A 13,286-nucleotide genomic window follows, 5' to 3' on the forward strand; every position below is an offset into this window, starting at 1 on the left:
CACCCTCCGGTAAAAGTCTCCGCCACCTGCCGGCAATCTGAATGCGAGATGAATATCCGAAACTTGCCGGCAATGCGGGAGGTGCGCATGCGGCTGTTTGATAGCGCTGGGTGTGTCGACTGGATCTCTTGCGCGTATGAGGCGGATTCTTCGCGCGGGTTTTTCAGTGTTCTGCTTTTCGTCTCGGGTGGGTTCGATTCGCTCCCACACTCTAAATTGCCTAGTCCTACCAGCAACATAACTCATTCCAAGAGTTTCATCGACAGCTCCGCTCATACGTAACGTGAGGCGGGGGATGCTGTCTCCGTGATGGGGAGGGAGGGGGAAGATCGCGAAGACACGGTTGAGAAACGAGAGATCGCTGATACGGTGTGGGAAGGAGTGTGGACAATCAGGCGGGGTAGGAGAGGTCAGCGAGATGCTTGTCTCAGAGAGATTTAGAATGGAAGCTCTGTAATCCCAGAACGCACTGCAGGAAGGACAGTCCTGTAATCGCTTGGTGCATTAATGGACAGTTCTCTGACTGATATTTCCTCCCCAGGTCTTATGATCTCCCGCCCCTCTATATCCACCCTCTCTCCAACCCCTCAGGCCACCAGTACCTGAACCTCCACCTCTCTCCCTCCATTGGCTCCCCAATCCCTGTCCCTCCCTCCCACCTCTCCCTCCCACGAGTTTCTCTCCCTACCCGCAGTCGCTGCTACCCCACCCATCACGCACCCCCCGTCTAGGGGTCTCCCCTTCCGAGTTCTCTTCCAATCTCCCTCCTCAGCCGATTCCCAAATACCTCTCCTCACACCAGGTCTCTGGACTTCCCAGGCCTCCCTCCCTCCCACCCCCCCGTCTTCTCTAAACCCCGATCTCTCTCAACTTCACCGACTCACCTCGAAACTCACCCCCGTCTAGGGGTCTCCCCTTCCGAGTTCTCTTCCAATCTCCCTCCTCAGCCGATTCCCATATACCTCTCCTCACACCAGGTCTCTGGACTTCCCAGGCCTCCCTCCCTCCCACCCCCCCGTCTTCTCTAAACCCCGATCTCTCTCAACTTCACCGTCTCACCTCGAATCTCAACCCCGTCCAGGGGTCTCCCCTTCCGAGTTCTCTTCCAATCTCCCTCCTCAGCCGATTCCCATATACCTCTCCTCACACCAGGTCTCTGGACTTCCCAGGCCTCCCTCCCCCCACCCCCACCCCCGTCTTCTCTAAACCCCGATCTCTCTCAACTTCACCGTCTCACCTCGAAACTCACCCCGACCCTCCGTCCCAAGTCTTTGCCTCATCTCTCTACCCTAGTTCTGTCATACAATTCTCCCTCTACCCCGCCCACACTCTGTCTCCCTCCGTTTCCCTCTGCCGTTTCTCCTCTCCTAGAATCTCGGCTGCGTCTCTCTCCCGCGTCTTCTTCTCAGACTCTCGCTGCCGTCTCTCTACATTCCCCATTCTATTTCTTCTCCCACCCGTCTCTCACATTCTCTCTACCCCATCTCTCTGTAACCCCGGCCTCTCTCTCTACCTACCCCAACCCCCCGCCCTCCCCAGGACTTTCCCTTTGCCATTCTGTTTCTCATCCAGTCACTTTTTCCGCTTTTGTCTCTGCACAGTCCCACTCTCCATCCGCGTTTCCCCTCCCAGCTATCTCCCTCCCGCTTTCTACAGACAGCAAGCTCCCAAATCTGATCTCTCTCCCCATCTAATATCATTCTCCAACCCCTATTCTCTCGCCACGCCAGATCCCTCGACTTCCCCCGACTCCCTCTCCATGGTCTTTCTCTACCCTCCTCTTTCTCTCGCTACCGCCCCAGTCTCTGTCCCCGTTTCTTTCTCCCCAGTTCCTCTCTCCCGTCTCTGTGGCCAGAGTCGACTCCTTTCCCGGATAATACCTTTTCACTCCATTGACTGTCAAGGAGTGTCATGGAGTGACGATGGCGTATGAACCTACGTGCTCGTTTTGTTGAAATAATAAAGGTTTTTGCAGGTAAACACAGATTCTCTGTACCTCACTGATCATTATTACTGGGGGTGATTTTTGTAACAGTGGCGTCCATCATTAAAGTTGCCCACCAACAGGACACGCCCTCTACACAGTGTTAGCATCGGGATGGAGATACAGAAGCCGGAAAGCTCCCGCTCAGCGATTCAGGAACAGTCTCTCCCCCTCCGCCACCTGCAACCCAGCTTTTTTTTCCCCCTCTAAACTTATTTATTCTTTAGTTCACTGTATTGTACAGTAAAGGTAGCACATTCTACTACATATCCCGATGATACTAAATCTGGATCCGATTCTGATTCAGTTGCAGGGGAGTGGGGTTATGGTTGTTTGAACTTAAATTAGTTAAAAGGCTGTCAGAACCTCGTGAGATGATGGGCTGTATTATGCTGTAATATTCTCTCTTCAATGGTTTATCTCGTGTACCGTATCTTACTATTTAATTCCAATCAATTAATTATTTAAAGCTACGACGCCTTCCTTTTCCAGATGACTCCCAATGTGTCTGATAATACTGCAGGAGAATTTAACAACAATCGGCCATAAATGTGAGTGCCGACCTCTGGATGATATCGATAGTTTAGCTTGCAAAAGACTCGTCTAGAACTACAAAATGAGTAATAGGGTATGAAGGGAAGTTTCTGCACAAACAGGAACATTAGCGATAGTCAGGATGGGCCAGTGCGGAGCAGGTCATGTCTAACTTTACAAGGGCAGTAACCTGGAATGGTTTTCAAGGCAGTGGATGCCGTCTAACAGGGACTTCAGCGGGAATTCCTCAAGGTTCCGTATGGGAGAATGCTCGAGAAGGTTCAATCGCATGGCTTTCACGATGAGGTAGTGAGATGGATTAGCTGCTGCTGGGTGATCAGATTATGTCGCTTATTTCCCTCAGCCCAATTTCTCGGAGCACTGTAACTGCAGAGTTCAAATAGAGTTGTAAGATGTACCACAATTTCGACCCTCTTTGCGGAACACGGCTGCCCTCTGTCTTCCAGCCAGAATTCACTCTGTCCACTACATCATCTGCCTTCAGTTAGTAAGCCAAATCTGAATCCACGCTCCCCTGTTGCCCTGGATCCCATGCCTCTGACGTTCTGAATGAGTCCACTATGGGGAACTGAGCAAACGCCTGACCAAAATTAACGCAGCAACATCGACTGATCTGATTAATATGTTCGTTTTATTTTCAGTTTTTCAAATAATTCAATCTGACTCATAAAGGATAACATACCATGTTGTCTCTTCGTAGCCAGACTACGTTTCTCCAAATACTCATGAATTCCTCCTTCAATTATTCTCTCCAACAGTTTACCCAACTACTGGTGGAAGACTCACGGGTCTATAATTCCAGGAAGTATCCTCATTATCTTTCGTCAACAAAGGAACAACATTTGCCATGCTTCTGTCTTCTAAATCTTCTTCCGTGGCCAGCGAAGACCCAAATATCCTGTCAAGAAGCGTAACAATATCTTCACTCATTTTCCGAAATCACCTGGACTATATCCCTTCCAGAACGGGGAATCATCTATCATAATGTTTCCCATGTTTTCACCGCATCCTTTCTCTTAGCGTCGGCATGATCGAGCATATCTGCCTTTTGACGCTGTGTTCACATTGATCAATGAATTCAGTGAGGAGCTTCATCAACTCCTTGGACTCCAGCCTTAAGTTTTCCTTTTTTACCTCTGATCTATCCACACTCTCTCCAGTCTCCTCCTGTTCTCCACAGTGCATCTCGCCACGGCCTTCCCTACCCCCTTTCTGACTCTAAAGTACATTGTTAAATTATTTTCTGTCTACATTTTGACTCGTCATAACCCCACCTGATCCTTCCTTCCTAAACCTTAAGTATCGTTCTTCCTCTTGACGAGTTGTTTGAAAGTTCTTGTCACCCATGGTAACTTCACGCCGTCATTCTTTCTCTGCCTGACAGAGACAAGCCTATACCGAACCCCAGGTAAGTGCACCCTAAACAATCTCCAGGTATCTGTCGCACACATCATTTCCCATTGTACGTTCCCAAGTTCCTGTCAGGTAGCACCATACATCGCAGAACCATTATTAAATACATTCCAACCCCCTTACCACCCCCCGGCCCGATCACTGTGTAAGGTAAATGAGGGGAGTTCTGCCCTGTCGTTCTGAAGCGCTGATTCGCGGAGAGATCTGTCACCTGATCCGTTTCCTTTTCTAATATTAGATCCGGTATGGACTGTTCGCTAGTCCACCTGTCTTCATATAGTGACCTGAATCCTTCCTGGACACAACTGTGAAATTATGCTATACCTAAACCTTTAAACCTGGGGAAGTGCCAAATAATATTGTGGGAGTTTTAGTTTTCCTTTCGAATAACATTGCACATGTCCGTGATCCGCTTCCGGGTCGTTCCTCACTGTTCCCTTGCTGTATTATTTTTAAACTGGTGGACCGCTGTACAGAATATTCCTTATAGGGAGATCGCGACCTTCATGTTTCTGTGTTCGTCTCCCGGTCTATCAAAAAACGAACGCTCCACGTTGTCCTCCCTTTCTGCAGCTGCGATACTGTCCCTGGTTTCCCACCGCACCCCCTTTACACTCTGTTACCCGACCCTCCCCATTTTGAAACATCTAAAACCCGGAAAGTCCTGAAGTCATCCCTGCCCTTGTGACAGTCGAGTGTTTGAGACAGATTGGACCGTACTTCAACCAATGTAACAATCACGCCAGCAGCATTGAACATTTGTATTGCTACCCACCTGAACTGTATGAAGTCAGCAATCTTCCGCCAATTCTGCAATTTCAGGATGTATAGGCATATGATTGTTTGAATTAATGACATATTTGCCAAACCTGTTCATTGTAACACGGCTTTATCTGAAAACACCACGGTATTGCCATTAGACGCGAGCGTTATCTGTACAGATGGCCATTTAATGTGAACACATACTTCATTCCATTCCTCAGCTCTCCTCTGAATTTCCTCTGTGTCAGTGTATAGATGCAAGTGTTGGTGCACATGCTGAGAATTTGCAACATGTACGCAAACTGCTGTAGGATGTATACCGGGGAACTCAAATATCTGTCCTCGTAAAAATAGTTTTGCACTTGCCATTTTAGGGAATGGGCTACAGAGGGCATCCAAAACAATATGAAATTAGCTGATATAGAAATCAACAAAATCATCGATTTTCTGCGTTTTCCAACCTCGGCATCTTTCTGATTGTCGCTGCTGTGCCGAAGCTTTCTGCGGACTCTATTTGCCACATCGATATGTCTTACGGTTAACCCGTTAAACACTAGAATTAATCCGATTGGTAGCAATGGTGTTAAAATACTCTCCAGTAATTCGTATCCTCTCCACATGGGTGAAGTAGTGTATTCATATGTGACGGTGCACCGTCACGGCGTGTTCTCAATGATGACGTAAGTTTCAATGGCAAAGTAAAACGGGGCACTTTTCCCGCAGCTCAGTATAACCACGGTCACCATAACCACCGTTGCTGTTCTCTCGGTGCAGTATCGCTCCCGCAGCTTTCGGCAACATATTGCGATGAAGCGATCGAAGGTAAAACTGACCGTGAACCAAACAGAACAGTCCTTCACTGCAACCCGAAATACAAGTGTCAGAGCGCATACAGGAGTGATGAGCAGGGATCTGGAATAAATGTAGATATTGTTGGTCTGTTCCACTAAAGCAACAACGATAACCACCATCAGATCCGCTGTCGCCATTCCAACCAAGTAACGGGTGATGCATTTGGAGAGTCCGCATTTTCCCCGAGATAGGATCACAATCGCTGCTAAATTGACTACAAGAAATTTGGAGACATAATAGAAATATGGTCAGCAGCCGTTCCCTGAATGCCCCCATTCTACCGATCCTACGCAGGGTATGGTCTGTTTGGAAGTGGAAAGCGGGAATCCAGTGTGTGCGGTCCCGGTTGCTGCACTCCGGCTGGAGGACAATGACGGATGTGAGTGTCAGTGGATTGGCGACCTTCCGACTGATTTGAGGGAGGAATCCGAGCCCCACGATTCACTTACCTGTGAGCAGTCGATCGCTCCTGTAAACAACACCATTTCCATTATTAGAGGTGAACGTACAGACGGGATTATTTGTAGCGGTGTCAAAGTGGCATCATGGAGATATAAAGCACGAGTTCTCATTTATTGACCCACAGAAGAACAGTCCTATGTGTTGGAAATAGACTGGACCGTCATTTAAATAAGCTGACAAGTTGCTATAATGCCGGAGTGTCTGCACTGATACAGACTCGGAACTAGTAAAGCATAGACCAGCGTCACGTCAGAAAGCCTAGCGAGGTGAAATTATGAAACAACGACAATATCGACACCAACTGAATTGATAAAAGCAGAAAGCACTGCTATCATAGTATGGAAAATGGAAATGAAACCATTAGATGCCTGAAACCTCCATTCTGGAAACACTATTCAGCCGACGGTAGCATCTGTGCTCAGTAACAGTGCGGATACCGCAGCAGAGTAACGACGGCACCATACATAGAGTGACCAGCTCCGGCATCTTACCGGGGACACCAACCGCTACAAGTGTGGGATAGAAAATGGCCGCGATGTAGTAAATCGCCTTATATCCCATATTCCGTCAGAAGCAGCGTTCAGTTGTACGGAATGTTTCAGCTGCTCAGATGGACTGGGGATCGGTTTAGCAGACTTTTATTGAGGTGAATGCAATTCCACTGATGCAATTAGCGTGGCTTTCACGTCAGGGACATTAGTGACAACCACTGCACAAACAATTTCGTTAAACTATTTTTACTCACTGTCCCCGTGTCATTAATTTAACTCCTTAAGAGGTATTGCAATCTATTTACTTTAAATAAAATATGATGTGAATTTTCCATGTTATTTTCCATGATACCTGGCTTCAGCTATTTAAATAGGATATTTTTTATATCTGTGTTGCTTTTAAAGTCGGCATTCATCCTGAAGTCGATTTATTTTGTAACATTTGACGGAGCACATTCGCTTCTGAAATTGCGGGAAGGAGTTTGTTCTGGCAGGTGAAATGGAGAGCACTTCTTTATTAAAGAGGAATATTCGTTCATTCTTTTCTTTCGTTCATTCCAGTCATTCTGGGAGTTTTGAGTGATGGAATGAACAATCACAGCTGACGTGTATTACAATCCAATTATATTGCACTCCGCTTATATTCCTCCGAACACTGTAAAAGATCCACAGCGATATTCCAGATGCCTGTGATCAAAAATGGAACGTGTCCTCGGGAGATTAGCGAAGGCTGTGGGCAGTTTAAGGAACAATGTTTTCAAGCGCAAACATGGGGTGTTTGGCAGGAACCTGACCTCCTCCAGCGCATGACCTGACCACCCCATACCCGTGACGCGCCATGCAGTCGATTTAACTTTAAAGATTTTCTCAACCAGCCACAATTCTACCAGTACTTCGCTATCCATTCTATGTTTGAACAAAAGTAACAAGTAAAATCTGTGAACATTCCGCCGGTTTTCATGCTATTATTTGCCACGAGGTTGTCTGTTTTTCTCCCGATTTGTTTTCAGGTGTATTGTCTTTCATACAAACATAGAAACATAGAAATCGTACAGCACAATTTAGGCACTTTGTCCCAAAGTTGTGCCAAACATGTCCCTACCTTAGATATTACTATGGTTACCCATAATCCTCTATTTTTCTAACTCCATGTACCTGTCCAAAAGTCCCTTAAAAGACCCTATCGTATCCACCTCCACCACCGTAGCTGGCAGCCGATTCCACACACTCACCACTCTCTGCGTAGAAAACTTACCCCTCACATGTCCTCTGCACCTACTGCCAAGCACCTCAATCCTGTGTCCTCTTGTGGGAACCATTTCCGCCCTGGGAAAAAGCCTCTGACTATCCACATGATCAATGCCTCTCATCACCCTGTGCACCTCTATCATGTCACATCTCATCCTCCGTCGCTCCAAGGAGAAAAGACCGAAATGACTCAACTGTATTCATAATACAATTGCCACTATATGTACGTGCAGAACAGTGGATGTGGTCAAGCTCACCTGTCAGTCACATTTTCTTCTGCTCCTGCAGTGCACCGCTCCGTGCCGATTGTGGTTCTCGTACCGATGAGCGGCCCTCGGCTTATTGGAGAAAGTCTCACCACTCTGTTTCCATTGTGGAACTCGTACTAATGTGCGGCCCTCGGTTGGTTCGAGCAAGTAATCCCTCTGCCTTCAAATCCACTCTCCCAAAGAGAATCACTTCGTACCTTTCCGAGTTGAACTCCATCTGTAACTTCTTAGCGCTGCTCTCTGTCCTCTTGTAATCTGTGACAATTTACTACACCATCCATAATTGCACCAACCTCCACATTATTCAAAATACAATAATCCACCCTTCCAGCTCCTCATCCAAATCATTCATATAAAAAGAAATGCCGGGGGTCTCAAACTGATCAGTGCAGGACACCACTGGTCACCGACATCCAGGGAGAAAACGCTCCATCCACAACTACAGTCTGCATTCTGTGGGCGTCAGTCCTGAATCCACCAGCCACCTCTCGCTGGATACCAAGCCTTCTGACGCTATGAACGGTCCTACCACGGTTAACCGTATCAAATGACTTATTAAAATCTATTTATACCTGATAAACTATTCTACCTTTACCAATGTGCTTTGTCATATCCTCACAGAATTGAACCTGGCAGTGAGCTATGACCTGCCTCTCACAAAGACATTTTGACTCTCCCAAATCAGGTTCTCCCAAACCTCGCAAATTCGATTTCTAAGAATGTTCCCCAATAATTTGCCCGTCACTGAAGTAGGTCCCCTGATACTACAAGTGCGGCAGCGATAACGTAAAGGTAATCGCCAAGGGCGCAGGAATCTCTTCCTCTGCTTCCCACAGTAATCTGGGGTTTCTCGCAACAGCACAAGAGGACTTATCTATCCGAATGTTTTCCAAAGGTTCCTGTGCATTCTGTTTTTTTAATCTCGCCCTGTTGTCGCACGTAAGCCCGTTTGACGCTTCCTCACATACGCCAGGATCTCTCTCACCGGTGAAAATTGAAGTGAAGTCCTCATGAAAGACCGGTCCCACCTCCACCGGCTCCTCCCATATGTTTCATCTCTATCCCTGACCGGTCCTACTCTCACTCTAGTCATCCTCTTCTTCACACACATCTAGAATGTCGCGGGTTTTCCTTAATCCTGCTGTAGGCCTTCTGTAGAGGTTTCAAGTTCTCCTCATTCCATTCTTCAGTTCGTCCCTGGCTGCCTTGTAACTCTACAGCCGTGTCCGATCCTAGCTTTCTAAACCTGGTCAGCTTCTTTCTTTCTCTTGACCAGATGATCCACATCTCTGTCAAACATGGCTCCTTCATCTATCCTGAACCCTATGCAAGTGCTGTCTAAAATACCTTCTCATTTCCGTTGTGCATTTTCCAGGGTGCTTCCGTTCCCAGTTTCAGCTCTGAGATTCCAGCCTAAAACATTATAATTCCAATTAGCCAATTCATTAATTTGGAAACTTCGGGCTGTTGGGAGTGGGCAGTGCTGTTAGTTCGGGGACTGACATAGGTTTGTGGGGAGAGATCGGGGTAACGGGATTCGTTTGGGGACTGACACGCGGGTGTGGGGAGAGAGAAGGGCAATGTGATTATTTCGGGGATGACATAAGTTTGTGGGGAGAGATCGGGGTAACGGGATTCGTTTGGGAACTGACAAGATGGTGTGGGGAGAGAGCAGGGCAGCGGGATTAGTTTAAGGACTGACAGGGCTCTGGGGAATAAGCTGGGACTTAACGCGGCAATGGGGTTGGTTTGGGGTGACACGAGGCTGGGGAGATAGCTAGATGGTGGCAATAATTTGGTACTGGCACAGGCCTCTAGGATTAGTGCGTGTCCCCGTTTACGAAAGGTGGGTGCTAGTACAGAGTGAAGCACACTAAAATACGAATTTTACTGTAAAAATTTTAGTATTTATCAAAAGTGTTAGGTTCTGTGTTGTTCCATAAATAGCTAAAATGACAAATCGAGCTACCCGCACCCCCCCCCCCCCATCCCTCCATCCAGTAGCTCCCCCTAACGGCCCAGTCCCGCATTCCCATGCTTTCACTCCAGCCTTCCTTTGACCTCCAGGCTACGGAATCCCCGAGCCCAGCAGCACGGCCAAACACACGAGTGCTCTGACTTCTGATCACCCACCCACCGGACAGGCTCTCCCCCGTGGATCACGGAGTGAGGTAAATCTCCAACCTTCCCTCATCTTTCTACAGTTTCTTCGGCCTCAGGACCTATCGACCTGAAACACCGCAAGCGAGGCCCCTCTGTATACACACTAGGGATGTTCCCGCTCCTTCAGCACCCTTACCGCCTGGAACAGTACTGCATACTGGAAAAAGGGCTGGCTGTATCCCATCCGCGTCCAACCTCCCCCACCCCCCCCCCCCGGGGTACTCCACCTCTCGCCGGCAGGCAGACACGGTCCCGATCGGGAAGGAGAAGGGGCGCCAAAGAGGGCAGGAAAGTCGATTTCAGCGGAGGGTTGCAGAGACAGTGAGGGTCAGGTCGGAGAAGGGAAGGGAGGGCGTCATGCAGAAGAGGGTAGGCGGGAGAGGAAGGGAGGGTCGTCGCGAAGGCGGGTTAGAGAAGCAGATCGCGAGATGGGGTGGAGCAGCGGGTCAATCTGACAGGGAGGGATGGAGTTGTTACATACCGCGTAACGGGTTAAACAATCAGCAGAAATGGACACACCTGGATTCTGAGTCTTCCGTTATAAACTCTATTTTATCAGTAACTACGTGAATAAAGTAATATAAAACAAGATAAGGTGAACAGGTTAGCAAAGTATATGCATATATACAGGTGAGTAAATAAGTTTCCCCAGCTCAGGTGATTGGGTGATACAGTCTCACGGTGGGATGGTAAGTAATCAGTTCAGTTCTGGAATTTGGTTTGAGTAGAGTTGGAGAGAGAGAGTTCGAGTGTTGGTTTGTCTTTCACTGCCGATGCTGATCCTTCACGTCGTTCTACTTGCTTCCGAAACTTATTTAAAGTCACCAACTTGTGGCCACAGAAAGGGGACCGTTTCCACGGTAACGCAATCCACCCAGGCCAGGGTTAAGCACACTGATAGCTCCCCGCCGGTCACCCCTCTGTCCACACTGCGAGCAAAACCCCACCCTTGTCGTGGGCACACAAAGCTCACCAGTGTCCTCCTTGCCTCAGGAGTCGTGTGTCTCCTGTGGTGTGTCTTGTGTGTCTCCGGTGTGTGTCTGATTAAAACAATAACTGACCTTGTATGTATCTCCAAGTGCTGAACGCGAGCTGTCCATCACATAGCTCCGCCTTTCAGTTTCCAAGGCAACTCACAGACATTCTGTCTCCCTGCTGCTGAATTATCAAACAAGCTGTTCGCTCCCCCTCTCTCACTCGTTTAAAGGAACAGTCCACTTTAGAATAGTCCTTCAGATCTCGTCACAGTCTAAACATAGCTACAAGATCTGTGATATATTCGCAAATTCTTAAGAAAGTTTTGTTTATATATTCTCAGCTGACGGCGGAAATTGCAAAATCTTGCAAAATTCCATGGACGTACATGCATGTGTAAGTCACGTGAACCTTTCCCCGCTCCCATTTTACCGCAGATATGCCTTGTTTCCGAGGCTCCGCCCCCAGCTCTGATGACATGAATTACAGTCCTGACTTTCCTTCAGTTCTGTGTTGAAGCGGGTCGGCGGCGGCGGCGGATCGTCTGTAGGGTCCGGATTAGGAGACGACCATCACCCCCAGAGTCGGGAATCCGGCGGAGGGTTCACTGTCCGGGCGTGAAAACAAGTTCTCATCGGTGAGTACCGAGGCCCGTCCCGAGTGTGGACGTCTGATGTAAGGTAATGCACCCAGTTAACTTCCCCGATCTGGCGGCCTCTCTGCGCTTGCTGGACAGAACCTGCCGGGGTCGGTCTGTATTGTGGGACCTTCACAACATACCGACTGAGATGAGCCGCCGCTCAGCCCCTCTTGCCCTGGTCCGGGGAGTGTGATGGGGCGGTGATACCGAGACCGCACTCATCCATTGGGGTCTATCCCGGGAACTTTACCTTCATCACCCGGCCCCACATCGGGTCCAAACTTCACCGGGATCGATAGCCGGTGTCTACAATGGAACAGCTTCTGCACTGCTGAAGATCTGCAGAACTGGAACTGCCAGCAGATTTATTGCACCTCGAATGGGGTTAAAACAGCAACTGGCATTTTAGTTTAACCGTTACAGAATGTCAGAGTGTTCAGTATTCATTGTGGTCATAAGGGAACTCAGAGCATGTGATGTTGAGAATGTAACTTCCTTTTTTTGTTTAGTTCTGGTGGGCCTCTTCCTCAGTCACCAGGGAAACAGCCCACCACAGCTTCAAGGAGTGTTGAAGATCTTTATCACTCTACACAGCCCTTTAGCAGAAATTCAGTGGCCACAGGATCCAGTGTGGATCCGAGGATGATTTGAGCATTTACTGTACGGAATATATAATGTCTGTGCTGGAATGAACAGATGACTAATGAATGTTGGGATTGTATTTATGCAAATCTTTTTTAGAATGTCACAAACATCTTGTAATCGGTCACTATTTGTGAATCAAAAAAAAGGAGATAAATCTCTATACTCTGTTTCCAGGCCTATATTTACGATTTAATATTGAAATATATTGTTCCTGTTCCACTAGAGGAAAAGTGGCGGCCAGCTGATTTGGTGTAAATTTCACTCAACAATATAATAATCAATAATATGCCCAGAGACATGATGAAATGTATCCGGGGCCATTTTGTAAATCACGGAACGAAAGTCAACTCGACCCCCGTCCAGACAATGGGTTCCTCAGGTTACAATTCTGTCATGGGTTGGTGTAGGAGTGTTATTTTTTTTTTTGAACTGGGAATAGCTGAGGCACTGCACGGCAGAAAAGCCCTGGGAGGGCTGGGCCATTCGTTATCATCCTGGGATGAGGAGTCCAGGAACATGGAATTGCCAATGTTTGGTGTTCCCCCGATCTTGTTGCTTCTACATCTGGAACTGGACATTCCTCCTTCAGCGATGAAGCAGACGGGTCACAGGTTGCAGGGAATTCTGATTACTGTGTGAGACAGGGGAAAGTTGTGTGATCATCTTGGGGTAGGTTGGGACCCTGTGAGGATGGGTCCTGGGATATCACACAGGTTTTGATACATGTATAATGGACCCGTCGTTCAAGCTGCCCATGAGTATGAGGTGATGCGTTAGTATTAATGTTCTGTGCTCAGATGTTTGGTTCTGGAGTTCCTTTGGAAGCA

At 47.9% G+C, this 13,286-nt stretch overlaps 1 protein-coding gene across 1 annotated transcript in view; it reads left to right on the top strand.

Moving 5' to 3' along the window:
• The first annotated feature begins 11,506 nt into the window (after positions 1-11,506).
• LOC132386689 (NACHT, LRR and PYD domains-containing protein 3-like) overlaps positions 11,507-13,286 on the top strand; it is a 47,210-nt gene continuing 45,430 nt past the window's right edge. Inside the window, exon 1 of the mRNA XM_059959034.1 lies at positions 11,507-11,811. The gene's annotated coding sequence lies outside the window, so the exon portion shown is untranslated. The remainder of the gene's footprint in view (positions 11,812-13,286) is intronic.

Source organism: Hypanus sabinus, unplaced genomic scaffold (genome assembly GCF_030144855.1).
Source record: "Hypanus sabinus isolate sHypSab1 unplaced genomic scaffold, sHypSab1.hap1 scaffold_126, whole genome shotgun sequence".
Lineage (NCBI taxonomy): Eukaryota > Metazoa > Chordata > Chondrichthyes > Myliobatiformes > Dasyatidae > Hypanus > Hypanus sabinus.